General features: G+C 37.1%; 2 long non-coding RNA genes across 2 annotated transcripts; both read right to left on the bottom strand.

Annotated features, from left to right (window-relative positions):
* Nucleotides 1–6,370: 6,370 nt before the first annotated feature.
* LOC146938599 (uncharacterized) lies at nucleotides 6,371–8,472 on the bottom strand. Its single transcript, XR_015033392.1, has 2 exons — nucleotides 8,336–8,472; nucleotides 6,371–6,564 (listed from the first exon to the last, which is right to left on the bottom strand). It is a non-coding gene; the product is annotated as an uncharacterized LOC146938599 (long non-coding RNA).
* A 4,020-nt stretch (nucleotides 8,473–12,492) lies between these two features.
* On the bottom strand, nucleotides 12,493–14,594 carry LOC146938600 (uncharacterized). The gene is made up of 2 exons (XR_015031357.1): nucleotides 14,458–14,594; nucleotides 12,493–12,686 (listed from the first exon to the last, which is right to left on the bottom strand). It is a non-coding gene; the product is annotated as an uncharacterized LOC146938600 (long non-coding RNA).
* Between the last annotated feature and the right edge of the window lie 442 nt (nucleotides 14,595–15,036).

Here is a 15,036-nt window from a genome sequence, read left to right on the forward strand (position 1 = left end):
TTCGATTCGATAAGGCTAGGCCACTTTCTGCCTCTTTTAGTGAAAGAAAAAGGGTCAAAATCGAGTAAAATCCGTAAATTAACAAGGAAATTCACTTTTCCACCATTTTGGCCGTTTTTGAAATTTCTAAAATCAACCATGGAAGTTGTAGATATGCTCGTTATATTTCCTAGAAACTATTACATGCTTCGATTCGATAAGGTTAGGCCACTTTACGCCCTTTTTAGTGAAAGAAAAAGGGTCAAAAACGAGTAAAATCCGTAAAATAACATGGAAATTAACCTAACCCCCATTTTGGCAGTTTTTGAAAATTCTAAAATCAACCATGGAAGTCATAGATATGCTCGTTATATTTCTTAGGAACTATTACATGCTTCGATTCGATAAGGCTAGGCCACTTTATGCCTTTTTCAGTGAAAGAAAATGGGTCAAAAACGAGTTAAATCCGTAAATTAACAAGGAAATTAACTTAACCCCCATTTTGGCCGTGTTTGAAAATTCTAATATAAACCATGGAAGTCGTAGTTATGCTTGTTAGATTTCCTATGAACTATTACATGGTTCAATTCGATAATGCTAGGCCACTTTATGCCTTTTTTATTGAAAGAAAAAGGATCAAAATCGAGTAAAATCCGTAAATTAACAAGGAAATTCACTTTACCACCATTTTGGCTGTTTTTGAAATTTCTAAAAACAACCATGGAAGCTATAGATATGCTCGTGACATTTCCTAGGAACTATTACAAACTTTGATTCGATAAGGCTAGGCCACTTTATGCCTTTTTTAGTGAAAGAAAAAGGGTCAAAAACGAGTAAAATCCGTAAATTAACAAGGAAATTAACTTTACCCCCATTTTGGCCGTTTTTGAAAATTCTAATATAAACCATGGAAGTCGTAGATATGATTGTTAGATTTCCTATGAACAATTACATGGTTCGAGTCGATAAGGCTAGGCAACTTTATGCCTTTTTTAGTGAAAGAAAAAGGATCAAAATCGAGTAAAATCCGTAAATTAACAAGGAAATTCACTTTACCACCATTTTGGCCGTTTTTGAAATATCTAAAATCAACCATGGAAGTCGTAGATATGCTCGTTAGATTTCCTAGGAACTATTACATGCTTCGATTCGATAAGGCTAGGCCACTTTATGCCTTTTTTAGTGAAAGAAAAAGGGTCAAAAACGAGTAAAATCCGTAAATTAACATGGAAATTAACTTAACCCCCATTTTGGCCGGTTTTGAAAATTCTAATATAAACCATGGAAGTCGTAGATATGCTTGTTAGATTTCGTAGGAACTATTACATGCTTCGATTCGATAAGGCTAGGGCACTTAATGCCGTTTTTAGTGAAAGAAAAAGGGTCAAAAACGAGTAAAATCCGTAAATTAACAAGGAAATTAACTTAACCCCCATTTTGGCAATTTTTGAAAATTCTAATATAAACCATGGAAATTGTAGATACGCTTGTTAGATTTCCTAGGAACTATTACATGGTTTGATTCGATAAGGCTATGCCACTTTATGCCCTTTTTAGTGAAAGAAAAAGGATCAAAATCGAGTAAAATCCGTAAATTAACAAAGAAATTCCTTTTACCTCCATTTTGGCCGTTTTTGAAATTTCTAAAATCAACCATGAAAGTCGTAGATATGCTCGTTAGATTTCCTAGGAACGATTACATGCTTCGATTCGATAAGGCTAGGCCACTTTATGCCTTTTTTGGTGAAAGAAAAAGGGTTAAAAACGAGTAAAATCCGTAAATTAACATGGAAATTAACTTAACCCCCATTTTGGCCGTTTTTGAAAATTCTAATATAAACCATGGAAGTCGTAGATATGCTTGTTAGATTTCCTATGAACTATTAAATGGTTCGATTCGATAAGGCTAGGCCACTTTATGCCCTTTTTAGTGAAAAAAAGGATCAAAATCGAGTAAAATCTGTAAATTAACAAGGAAATTCACTTTACCACCATTTTGGCCGTTTTTGAAATTTCTAAAATCAACCATGGAAGTCGTAGATATGCTCGTTAGATTTCCTAGGAACTATTACATGCTTCGATTCGATAAGGCTAGGCCACTTTATGACCTTTTTAGTGAAAGAAAAATGGTCAAAAACGAGTAAAATTCGTAAATTTACAAGGAAATTAACTTAACTCCCATTTTGGCCGTGTTTGAAAATTCTAATATAAACCATGGAAGTCGTAGTTATGCTTGTTAGATTTCCTATGAAGTATTACATGGTTCAATTCGATAAGGCTAGGCCACTTTATGCCTTTTTTATTGAAAGAAAAAGGATCAAAATCGAGTAAAATCCGTAAATTAACAAGGAAATTCACTTTACCACCATTTTGGCCGTTTTTGAAATTTCTAAAAACAACCATGGAAGCTATAGATATGCTCGTGACATTTTCTAGGAACTATTACAAAGTTTGATTCGATAAGGCTAGGCCACTTTATGCCTTTTTTAGTGAAAGAAAAATGGTCAAAAACGAGTAAAATCTGTAAATTAACAAGGAAATTAACTTAACCCCCATTTTGGCCGTTTTTGAAAATTCTAATATAAACCATGGAAGTCGTAGATATGATTGTTAGATTTCCTATGAACTATTACATGCTTCGATTCGATAAGGCTAGGCCACTTTATGCCTTTTTTAGTGAAAGAAAAAGGGTCAAAAACGAGTAAAATCCGTAAATTAACAAAGAAATTCCTTTTACCTCCATTTTGGCCGTTTTTGAAATTTCTAAAATCAACCATGAAAGTCGTAGATATGCTCGTTAGATTTCCTAGGAACGATTACATGCTTCGATTCGATAAGGCTAGGCCACTTTATGCCTTTTTTGGTGAAAGAAAAAGGGTTAAAAACGAGTAAAATCCGTAAATTAACATGGAAATTAACTTAACCCCCATTTTGGCCGTTTTTGAAAATTCTAATATAAACCATGGAAGTCGTAGATATGCTTGTTAGATTTCCTATGAACTATTAAATGGTTCGATTCGATAAGGCTAGGCCATTTTATGCCCTTTTTAGTGAAAAAAAAAGGATCAAAATCGAGTAAAATCCGTAAATTAACAAGGAAATTCACTTTACCACCATTTTGGCCGTTTTTGAAATTTCTAAAATCAACCATGGAAGTCGTAGATATGCTCGTTAGATTTCCTAGGAACTATTACATGCTTCGATTCGATAAGGCTAGGCCACTTTATGACCTTTTTAGTGAAAGAAAAATGGTCAAAAACGAGTAAAATTCGTAAATTTACAAGGAAATTAACTTAACTCCCATTTTGGCCGTGTTTGAAAATTCTAATATAAACCATGGAAGTCGTAGTTATGCTTGTTAGATTTCCTATGAAGTATTACATGGTTCAATTCGATAAGGCTAGGCCACTTTATGCCTTTTTTATTGAAAGAAAAAGGATCAAAATCGAGTAAAATCCGTAAATTAACAAGGAAATTCACTTTACCACCATTTTGGCCGTTTTTGAAATTTCTAAAAACAACCATGGAAGCTATAGATATGCTCGTGACATTTTCTAGGAACTATTACAAAGTTTGATTCGATAAGGCTAGGCCACTTTATGCCTTTTTTAGTGAAAGAAAAATGGTCAAAAACGAGTAAAATCTGTAAATTAACAAGGAAATTAACTTAACCCCCATTTTGGCCGTTTTTGAAAATTCTAATATAAACCATGGAAGTCGTAGATATGATTGTTAGATTTCCTATGAACTATTACATGCTTCGATTCGATAAGGCTAGGCCACTTTATGCCTTTTTTAGTGAAAGAAAAAGGGTCAAAAACGAGTAAAATCCGTAAATTAACAAAGAAATTCCTTTTACCTCCATTTTGGCCGTTTTTGAAATTTCTAAAATCAACCATGAAAGTCGTAGATATGCTCGTTAGATTTCCTAGGAACGATTACATGCTTCGATTCGATAAGGCTAGGCCACTTTATGCCTTTTTTGGTGAAAGAAAAAGGGTTAAAAACGAGTAAAATCCGTAAATTAACATGGAAATTAACTTAACCCCCATTTTGGCCGTTTTTGAAAATTCTAATATAAACCATGGAAGTCGTAGATATGCTTGTTAGATTTCCTATGAACTATTAAATGGTTCGATTCGATAAGGCTAGGCCACTTTATGCCCTTTTTAGTGAAAAAAAAAGGATCAAAATCGAGTAAAATCCGTAAATTAACAAGGAAATTCACTTTACCACCATTTTGGCCGTTTTTGAAATTTCTAAAATCAACCATGGAAGTCGTAGATATGCTCGTTAGATTTCCTAGGAACTATTACATGCTTCGATTCGATAAGGCTAGGCCACTTTATGACCTTTTTAGTGAAAGAAAAATGGTCAAAAACGAGTAAAATTCGTAAATTTACAAGGAAATTAACTTAACTCCCATTTTGGCCGTGTTTGAAAATTCTAATATAAACCATGGAAGTCGTAGTTATGATTGTTAGATTTCCTATGAAGTATTACATGGTTCAATTCGATAAGGCTAGGCCACTTTATGCCTTTTTTATTGAAAGAAAAAGGATCAAAATCGAGTAAAATCCGTAAATTAACAAGGAAATTCACTTTACCACCATTTTGGCCGTTTTTGAAATTTCTAAAAACAACCATGGAAGCTATAGATATGCTCGTGACATTTTCTAGGAACTATTACAAAGTTTGATTCGATAAGGCTAGGCCACTTTATGCCTTTTTTAGTGAAAGAAAAATGGTCAAAAACGAGTAAAATCTGTAAATTAACAAGGAAATTAACTTAACCCCCATTTTGGCCGTTTTTGAAAATTCTAATATAAACCATGGAAGTCGTAGATATGATTGTTAGATTTCCTATGAACTATTACATGCTTCGATTCGATAAGGCTAGGCCACTTTATGCCTTTTTTAGTGAAAGAAAAAGGGTCAAAAACGAGTAAAATCCGTAAATTAACATGGAAATTAACTTAACCCCCATTTTGGCCGTTTTTGAAATTTCTAAAATCAACCATGAAAGTCGTAGATATGCTCGTTAGGTTTCCTAGGGACTATTACATGCTTCGATTCGATAAGGCTAGACCACTTTATGCCCTTTTTATTGAAAGAAAAAGGGTATAAAACGAGTAAAATCCGTAAAATAACAAGGAAATTAACCTAACCCCCATTTTGGCCGATTTTCAAAATTCTAAAATCAACCATGGAAGTCATATATATGCTCGTTAGATTTCTTAGGAACTATTACAAGCTTCGATTCGATAAGGCTAGACCACTTTATGCCTTTTTTAGTGAAAGAAAAAGGGTCAAAAACGAGTAAAATTCGTAAATTTACAAGGAAATTAACTTAACCCCCATTTTGGTCGTTTTTGAAAATTCTAAAATCAACCGTGGATGTCGTAGATATGCTTGTTATATTTCTTAGGAACTATTACATTCTTCGATTAGATAAGGTTATGCCACTTTATGCCTCTTTTAGTGAAAGAAAAAGGGTCAAAATCGAGTAAAATCCGTAAATTAACAAGGAAATTCACTTTACCACCATTTTGGCCGTTTTTAAAATTTCTAAAATCAACCATGGAAGTCGTAGATATGCTCGTTAGATTTCCTAGGAACTATTACATGCTTCGATTCGATAAGGCTAGGCCACTTTATGCCTTTTTTGGTGAAAGAAAAAGGGTTAAAAACGAGTAAAATCCGTAAATTAACATGGAAATTAACTTAACCCCCATTTTGGCCGTTTTTGAAAATTCTAATATAAACCATGGAAGTCGTAGATATGCTTGTTAGATTTCCTATGAACTATTAAATGGTTCGATTCGATAAGGCTAGGCCACTTTATGCCCTTTTTAGTGAAAAAAAAGGATCAAAATCGAGTAAAATCCGTAAATTAACAAGGAAATTCACTTTACCACCATTTTGGCCATTTTTGAAATTTCTAAAATCAACCATGGAAGTCGTAGATATGCTCGTTAGATTTCCTAGGAACTATTACATGCTTCGATTCGATAAGGCTAGGCCACTTTATGACCTTTTTAGTGAAAGAAAAATGGTCAAAAACGAGTAAAATTCGTAAATTTACAAGGAAATTAACTTAACTCCCATTTTGGCCGTGTTTGAAAATTCTAATATAAACCATGGAAGTCGTAGTTATGCTTGTTAGATTTCCTATGAAGTATTACATGGTTCAATTCGATAAGGCTAGGCCACTTTATGCCTTTTTTATTGAAAGAAAAAGGATCAAAATCGAGTAAAATCCGTAAATTAACAAGGAAATTCACTTTACCACCATTTTGGCCGTTTTTGAAATTTCTAAAAACAACTGTAACACCCATACCAGACGTATCTAGAAAGTCTGGCACGTGCGTTAATATTAGTACTGGATACATTAAAATATACAACAATTAAAAACTTCGAATGAATAATATTTACATCAAGTTCCGTTCGTATAAATAATAATACAATACAACTCAACCATACATAAAAACACATCCTTGATGTCCATAATGTCCTGCAGCTTTACTAACGAACTCTTGAAGTAATATCCATCCGGCTCCGCACATACATAATCATCCTGCTTATCTGAAACAAATAAGGATTGGGATGAGACATAATGTCTCAGTGAGTTCCCCTAATCCTAGGCTATAGGCAACCTCAAGGGGAAACCTACGGTCACCACGTGTCTACATTACAACCTGACGGTTGATTATACGTGTGTGGGGACATGCATACTTAGACGGTAGTGCATACTAGGGCCGTCATAGTCATATCTCACTTGTTTTAGGCTTCTCACCTATACATGTCATGGCGGTCGAGGGGGAACCTAAAACCGCATTGCCAAGAATACACGCTAAGTATCGAGGCCTAAGCATAACATAATCATGACACGATTCTAAACCGGACGATTAGGGGAATCCTAAGACCGTCATCGGTATCATATTCTTTACTTGTCCTATACATATTTTGCTCTCGCCTAATAGCATCTCATGCTCTTATTGTTGTTCTTAAACATATCATACATGGGCTCGATCATGAGCATAAACATAACATAATCATCATCATAAACATAATCGTGTCTAAGTTCATTCATGGGTTAGCGTTGAACAAACAGTTATTATCTTGATTCATTTTACGGATAGTCCCGGGTGGAGTAACCCCGAAATCAATCCCATACATGACCGATGTACGTACATCGGACTCCCTCGGTGTCGTGCGGGTCCCTTGCGGCTTAAACCGTTCCCCTTAGGTCGAGAACCTCCCGTATCCCCCTGGCGTGGATAACAAGAGACACGAGCACCTACGTCTTGTTACTCAGTGACATGCGGGTCCCTTACGGCTTGAATCGTTCTCATAATGAGAACCCCTTGTATCCCCCTGATGTGGATATCAAGAGACATGTCACCTACACTTATTAGTCATGGTCTTGTCGTGCATAAGTTAAACATATACATACTTGAGTGTTTACCTCGGAACCTTAATCGAACCGATTAGTGGTAAACTCTTACTTGTTCATATTCATACCTAATCATGGTGGAGGGACTAACTAGTCAAACCACGGCTTACGTACTTGCTAAATCATACTAGCTCTTGTGCGAAGAGATTACACTTCGCGTCTTATCTTTCTAGGGATTCTTGTTAAACATACTAGTTCTCGACTAGCTAAGCCGAGGCTCTACATACATTCCCTTTCTTAGTTCATTACTACCCCATCATGCTTAAACTCTCTTGAGCCATCCTTGTAATTCATGCTAACGTTGCCATGATTAATGATGCAAGGATCAATTGACGAGTTGTGCAAATTTCCAATAGTTACTAAAGACCGGACGTGCCGAAAACCCGAATTCCAAGCCGTTTATAAGTTCTTAAGATTTGATAAAACCATATTTGTTCCAGTAGAAAAACAAGTGAAAACAGTACAAGAACACACCGAAACGATCGCTACGGACCCCCACGTGACTGCCCCCAAGCACCCGAGCGCAGAACAACGCGAACGTTGTCCTGTCTGGGGCGCCTGGCGCCAGAGGGAGGGCGCCTAGCGCTGGCTCCCTGACTTGTGGGCGCCTAGCGCCCTTGTTCAGGCGCAGCGCTGCGAATTCTGCGTTTTCGCGTGTTCCGGCTGCGGGTTTTCGCCATTTTCGACCCAAAACTCGTCCAATTCGACCCTGTAATGCACCAAATCCATCCAACAACATACATAGACTTATTTAAACATATCTCATGGCAATTTTAACATATAAATCACAAGAATTGGTCAAGAGAACATTAGGGTTCTAAACCTCACATAAACATAATTCAATCCGTTCTAACATGAATTTACACAACCAAAGGTAGGTAAACTATCTATGGAACTCACCTAGCTTGTTCCTTGTGTTTGCCTCAAGCTTCAAGCTTCTCATGTTCAAACCCTAACTTTAATTCCAAGCTTCTACTCATTCCCTTTGTTGTTCTTTGCTCATAAAGCTTCTAAGATCCTTGCTTGATCACCAATTGCATGATTTGGAAAGCTTTGATGGCCTAGAGAGGGAGAGATGGGCGGCCTTATAGAGAGAAGGAGGAGAGAATTCTCTTCTCTTAACCTAGAGAGAGAAAGAGAATTGGAAATGAAATAATTTTGGGTCCAATCCAAATAAATATCTCTTTTGCGGGAAATTACCAACATGCCCTTGCCTTAAGCGTGTTTGATTGACTCTGATACATAAGTCCATACTCAACTGATACCGCATAATATTAACTTCCCTCGTACTTAACATTTTCCATTATACTTACTTTCCATGATCTTTCGTCCTCTGATACATTTAACAGGTAAAATTTCCATTAGCTAACGAGCGGGATGTTACACTCTACCCCCCTTAAAGAAATTTCGTCCTCGAAATTTAGAGACCAACTACCAATCCTAATGACAAAAACTTACCAGCTATGGTCTGAGCCAAACGCTCTCCATTCGTACATATCGGAAGGGTCCATCGCACCATATTCTCTTCTTGTTTCTTAACTCGCATGTAACTGAACAAAGCCTTCTTAATCCTAACATCACTCAAAATTAGAGTCTTCTTAGCATATCATGACTCAGAACTTACCTTGCTAGACATAAACTTATTGTCCCAGACTCGGATCTTACCCGTTTAACATAAACCATGCCTAATGGTATCTTGTCATAGACATGAACACTCAGAGTTTGCCTTTTAACTGGAATCCTACCAGAGCCCAGGTTTGCCCTGCAATGCTTACTTGTATTACTCATATAAACAATTCCACTTATCACTTATCCCTTCCGAGTCTTAGGAAATCTTTCGGTCTCATTGCATCTTATCACCCGTACTAAGGAATAACTCATATTGCTTGACATGAAAAAGTGATATCGATTAGCCACGTCATCTGACAATCTAATAGCCAACGTTGCGGTTCACATGCTCTTAAAACTTGCTAGAAATTCCACTTGTACTTACGTCAACATTCTCGAAACATTTCTGTGTATCCTACCTGACATTGGCTTCACACGAACCTTGTCGTTTCCATAACATGTACATACTTTCAAGTGCCGCCTCTTGTTAAATGATAACGATACGTGTTCTAAAATCTTCTTTAAAGAAATCTTTCTTAAATTTTGGTATTAGGGTTCTTGGAACGAATTTATACATGACTAAAAAGATTTTTATCATTTCTAAAACTGATTGTATAAAGGTGCCACAGAACCACCGGACGAGTTTCGATATTTTTGGAAAAGATTTAACAATTCGCCCAAAACTTGTCCACGACAAGTTGGTCCTGAAGTTTGTACGTCGTAAGTGAGTCCACTTACAACGGACCTCATCAGTTTCAAAAATGTATAATTCCATAAGTTTAAATAAAAACATCGTTCCCAAGTTCCATAATACCAATCTTAACTTTTAAAAGTTTTAAAATCATGACTTAACATGTCTTAACAAGTATCGTTTCCACTCAACAAATATTGCATACGAGAGTATGATTCTCTTTGCATCAACTCGAGAGTTGCACCTCCTTCCATGATAACATACTTAACTTCGAAGATAAATTCTTTTCTTATTTAACCGATATACATACTTGTCATACCACTTTCATATCCATAGGAAATCCTTGGACCTCTTAACATAAACTTATTTCTCTTCTTCGAAACACTAACTTGATTCTCCGCATTATCTCATTCGGTTATCGCTCTTGATGCTTTGATTCTTTACCTAAGTCACAGAACGTAACCTTCTGATCCTTACATGTTTTCTATTATCATCATTCATGCATCTTGACTAATTATCATACGACAATTCTTGTCCTTTTCATCTTACCTAGATGACGACACATACTTAAACTTATACCTTAGCCAACAATGCTTGAATAAGAATTCATCCTTATCTATCACATCGAGAACTCCTTGCATGTCTTATGATGCATTCTGGTTAAACTTGTGTTTCCAACCGAACATTCTTCACGAAGATTCATACATACTAAAATTCCACGTTTCATGATTACCATTAACTTCCGTAGCGCTACTCTGATTCCCACTGGTTGGCTCAAACTAATACTCTAATCCATTAGAGCAATTGAGACTTCAATTCATGCTTATCCCTTGATTATTTACTTCTTGAATTATTCTGAAGATCTTCCATGTTGTAACCAACATCACAACCTTACACTTGCCTTGTGAATTCAAAACTCATGATGGTTTATCTTATGCTCATAATACTTGACTCGGGGGTAAACCTTACTTTCTTGCTGGTTGCACTTACCATACATATCATATCTGAACTTATTTTTGAGTAAACTCAATTTCCATTAACAACCCATCTAGCACTTGAACATAACTTTCTTGAACATCTAATCTTTGTACCTTCGCATTCTCGCGGACTATATTTTGCTTAATCATACCAATGCTTGCTCATTAATTTTTTTTTTTTTTTTAAAGAAAACTTCATAAACTAGCGCACAGGTCATTGACGTTGATAATTTTCTACTTTATAAATATATTGAGTTTTGGCCCCGGTTGTCACTATAAAATCATAGAACGAGTTGATAACACATATGTGTCATCAATTCTAGATTCTAATGAGTCTAGCTCGCTCTATGAGTGTCGTAGCAAACCGGTTCCTAGAAAAATCTCGTGAATTTCCAAAATGTCAACTTCAATCACCCATACGCGTAAACTTAATGATCCAACATCATATCGAGCCCTAGCATGTTCGTTAAGCAAAACATAAGTTCGAGAGTTACGCCATAATTCCACATAATCCGAAAACTTTGTGATGTCTTATAACTTGCACCAATTAAATTTCTTGCTTCTTACCTCATGCATACGTATTCACTTTATCCAGTCATATGCCGGAACTTTGTACTATTGATCTTGGCTCTTGACACATTAACCTCCAAAGCTACCTTAAACCGGATTGATTTCCGTTAATACTTGTCCATGCATTTTCTTCCTCAGAAATCTTAAGATATGATGTGCATTCGATACTTGATGTTATAGAAAGTGTTGGTTATATAAAAGATTGTGAAAACAACCCCCAATAGCTACTACTGACCCTAGAGACGAAATAACAGTTCTCGAAAAAACTGAAAAATTCGATCCAGGTTCGCTATTAGCGAAATCCTCTGGAGTAATTTCTCTATTAGCGAAATTTTCGCTATTGGCGTATTTTCTTCAACTCAGTTTTCCAAAATAAAAATTGTATTTCACATAAAAATCTTATTTCTTCAAGTATCCCAATGCATATCATTCCTTCCAAACATCTTAAAACAATTCTATAACATTTGCATGGCAAGCATTAACATCATTCGGTTCCATTCAAGGCACATTAGAAACTGATATCTTGTCATCACGTTTTCCTAACATAAAATTTCCACATAAACCTTAACTTCATCTGCTAAGAACGGCTTACTTCATTACGTTGCTACTTATGCAACTTCCAAACATACATATAGTTAACTTCATTCATATAATGCTATTCCTGAGAGCCTGCTGACTCCGCCAACATACGCCGACCTCTTACTACCTTGTAGCCTTGTTCGGACATTCTAGAATATCTTAAACCCGTTCCAACAACAACTCTTACCGAAACTTTCGGTCATGGTTAGATACACATATCCAACTTCTTCACTTACGGGTACATGGAGTATCGTTATCATCTTACCTGACATTGTCGGAACGTTTCTTCTTAACATGCTTTACATTCCCAGAGGATTCACACTTATACTTGATTAGTTCACCGGCCACCTTTTGGCACGATCAAACTACTTCATCATATACTTCATTCCTCCTGGGTCCTATTCAGCTCTCAGGCATCCATTCTAATCACTGAATGTTAAATTGAGTTGATCAAGCTCAACTAACATCAACAACTAGAACATTTACCCGGAACCCAATGGTCCCACTACCTTAGTTGTAATTTAATGACCCAAGGCACGGTCTGAATCGACCTGCTCTGATACCAATTGTAACACCCATACCAGACGTATCTAGAAAGTCTGGCACGTGCGTTAATATTAGTACTGGATACATTAAAATATACAACAATTAAAAACTTCGAATGAATAATATTTACATCAAGTTCCGTTCGTATAAATAATAATACAATACAACTCAACCATACATAAAAACACATCCTTGATGTCCATAATGTCCTGCAGCTTTACTAACGAACTCTTGAAGTAATATCCATCCGGCTCCGCACATACATAATCATCCTGCTTATCTGAAACAAATAAGGATTGGGATGAGACATAATGTCTCAGTGAGTTCCCCTAATCCTAGGCTATAGGCAACCTCAAGGGGAAACCTACGGTCACCACGTGTCTACATTACAACCTGACGGTTGATTATACGTGTGTGGGGACATGCATACTTAGACGGTAGTGCATACTAGGGCCGTCATAGTCATATCTCACTTGTTTTAGGCTTCTCACCTATACATGTCATGGCGGTCGAGGGGGAACCTAAAACCGCATTGCCAAGAATACACGCTAAGTATCGAGGCCTAAGCATAACATAATCATGACACGATTCTAAACCGGACGATTAGGGGAATCCTAAGACCGTCATCGGTATCATATTCTTTACTTGTCCTATACATATTTTGCTCTCGCCTAATAGCATCTCATGCTCTTATTGTTGTTCTTAAACATATCATACATGGGCTCGATCATGAGCATAAACATAACATAATCATCATCATAAACATAATCGTGTCTAAGTTCATTCATGGGTTAGCGTTGAACAAACAGTTATTATCTTGATTCATTTTACGGATAGTCCCGGGTGGAGTAACCCCGAAATCAATCCCATACATGACCGATGTACGTACATCGGACTCCCTCGGTGTCGTGCGGGTCCCTTGCGGCTTAAACCGTTCCCCTTAGGTCGAGAACCTCCCGTATCCCCCTGGCGTGGATAACAAGAGACACGAGCACCTACGTCTTGTTACTCAGTGACATGCGGGTCCCTTACGGCTTGAATCGTTCTCATAATGAGAACCCCTTGTATCCCCCTGATGTGGATATCAAGAGACATGTCACCTACACTTATTAGTCATGGTCTTGTCGTGCATAAGTTAAACATATACATACTTGAGTGTTTACCTCGGAACCTTAATCGAACCGATTAGTGGTAAACTCTTACTTGTTCATATTCATACCTAATCATGGTGGAGGGACTAACTAGTCAAACCACGGCTTACGTACTTGCTAAATCATACTAGCTCTTGTGCGAAGAGATTACACTTCGCGTCTTATCTTTCTAGGGATTCTTGTTAAACATACTAGTTCTCGACTAGCTAAGCCGAGGCTCTACATACATTCCCTTTCTTAGTTCATTACTACCCCATCATGCTTAAACTCTCTTGAGCCATCCTTGTAATTCATGCTAACGTTGCCATGATTAATGATGCAAGGATCAATTGACGAGTTGTGCAAATTTCCAATAGTTACTAAAGACCGGACGTGCCGAAAACCCGAATTCCAAGCCGTTTATAAGTTCTTAAGATTTGATAAAACCATATTTGTTCCAGTAGAAAAACAAGTGAAAACAGTACAAGAACACACCGAAACGATCGCTACGGACCCCCACGTGACTGCCCCCAAGCACCCGAGCGCAGAACAACGCGAACGTTGTCCTGTCTGGGGCGCCTGGCGCCAGAGGGAGGGCGCCTAGCGCTGGCTCCCTGACTTGTGGGCGCCTAGCGCCCTTGTTCAGGCGCAGCGCTGCGAATTCTGCGTTTTCGCGTGTTCCGGCTGCGGGTTTTCGCCATTTTCGACCCAAAACTCGTCCAATTCGACCCTGTAATGCACCAAATCCATCCAACAACATACATAGACTTATTTAAACATATCTCATGGCAATTTTAACATATAAATCACAAGAATTGGTCAAGAGAACATTAGGGTTCTAAACCTCACATAAACATAATTCAATCCGTTCTAACATGAATTTACACAACCAAAGGTAGGTAAACTATCTATGGAACTCACCTAGCTTGTTCCTTGTGTTTGCCTCAAGCTTCAAGCTTCTCATGTTCAAACCCTAACTTTAATTCCAAGCTTCTACTCATTCCCTTTGTTGTTCTTTGCTCATAAAGCTTCTAAGATCCTTGCTTGATCACCAATTGCATGATTTGGAAAGCTTTGATGGCCTAGAGAGGGAGAGATGGGCGGCCTTATAGAGAGAAGGAGGAGAGAATTCTCTTCTCTTAACCTAGAGAGAGAAAGAGAATTGGAAATGAAATAATTTTGGGTCCAATCCAAATAAATATCTCTTTTGCGGGAAATTACCAACATGCCCTTGCCTTAAGCGTGTTTGATTGACTCTGATACATAAGTCCATACTCAACTGATACCGCATAATATTAACTTCCCTCGTACTTAACATTTTCCATTATACTTACTTTCCATGATCTTTCGTCCTCTGATACATTTAACAGGTAAAATTTCCATTAGCTAACGAGCGGGATGTTACAACAACCATGGAAGCTATAGATATGCTCGTGACATTTTCTAGGAACTATTACAAAGTTTGAATCGATAAGGCTAGGCCACTTTATGCCTTTTTTA

The sequence above is a fragment of the Medicago sativa genome, chromosome 3 (genome assembly GCF_051527215.1).
Source record: "Medicago sativa cultivar Bolivia chromosome 3, Bolivia_mono, whole genome shotgun sequence".
Classification (NCBI taxonomy): domain Eukaryota; kingdom Viridiplantae; phylum Streptophyta; class Magnoliopsida; order Fabales; family Fabaceae; genus Medicago; species Medicago sativa.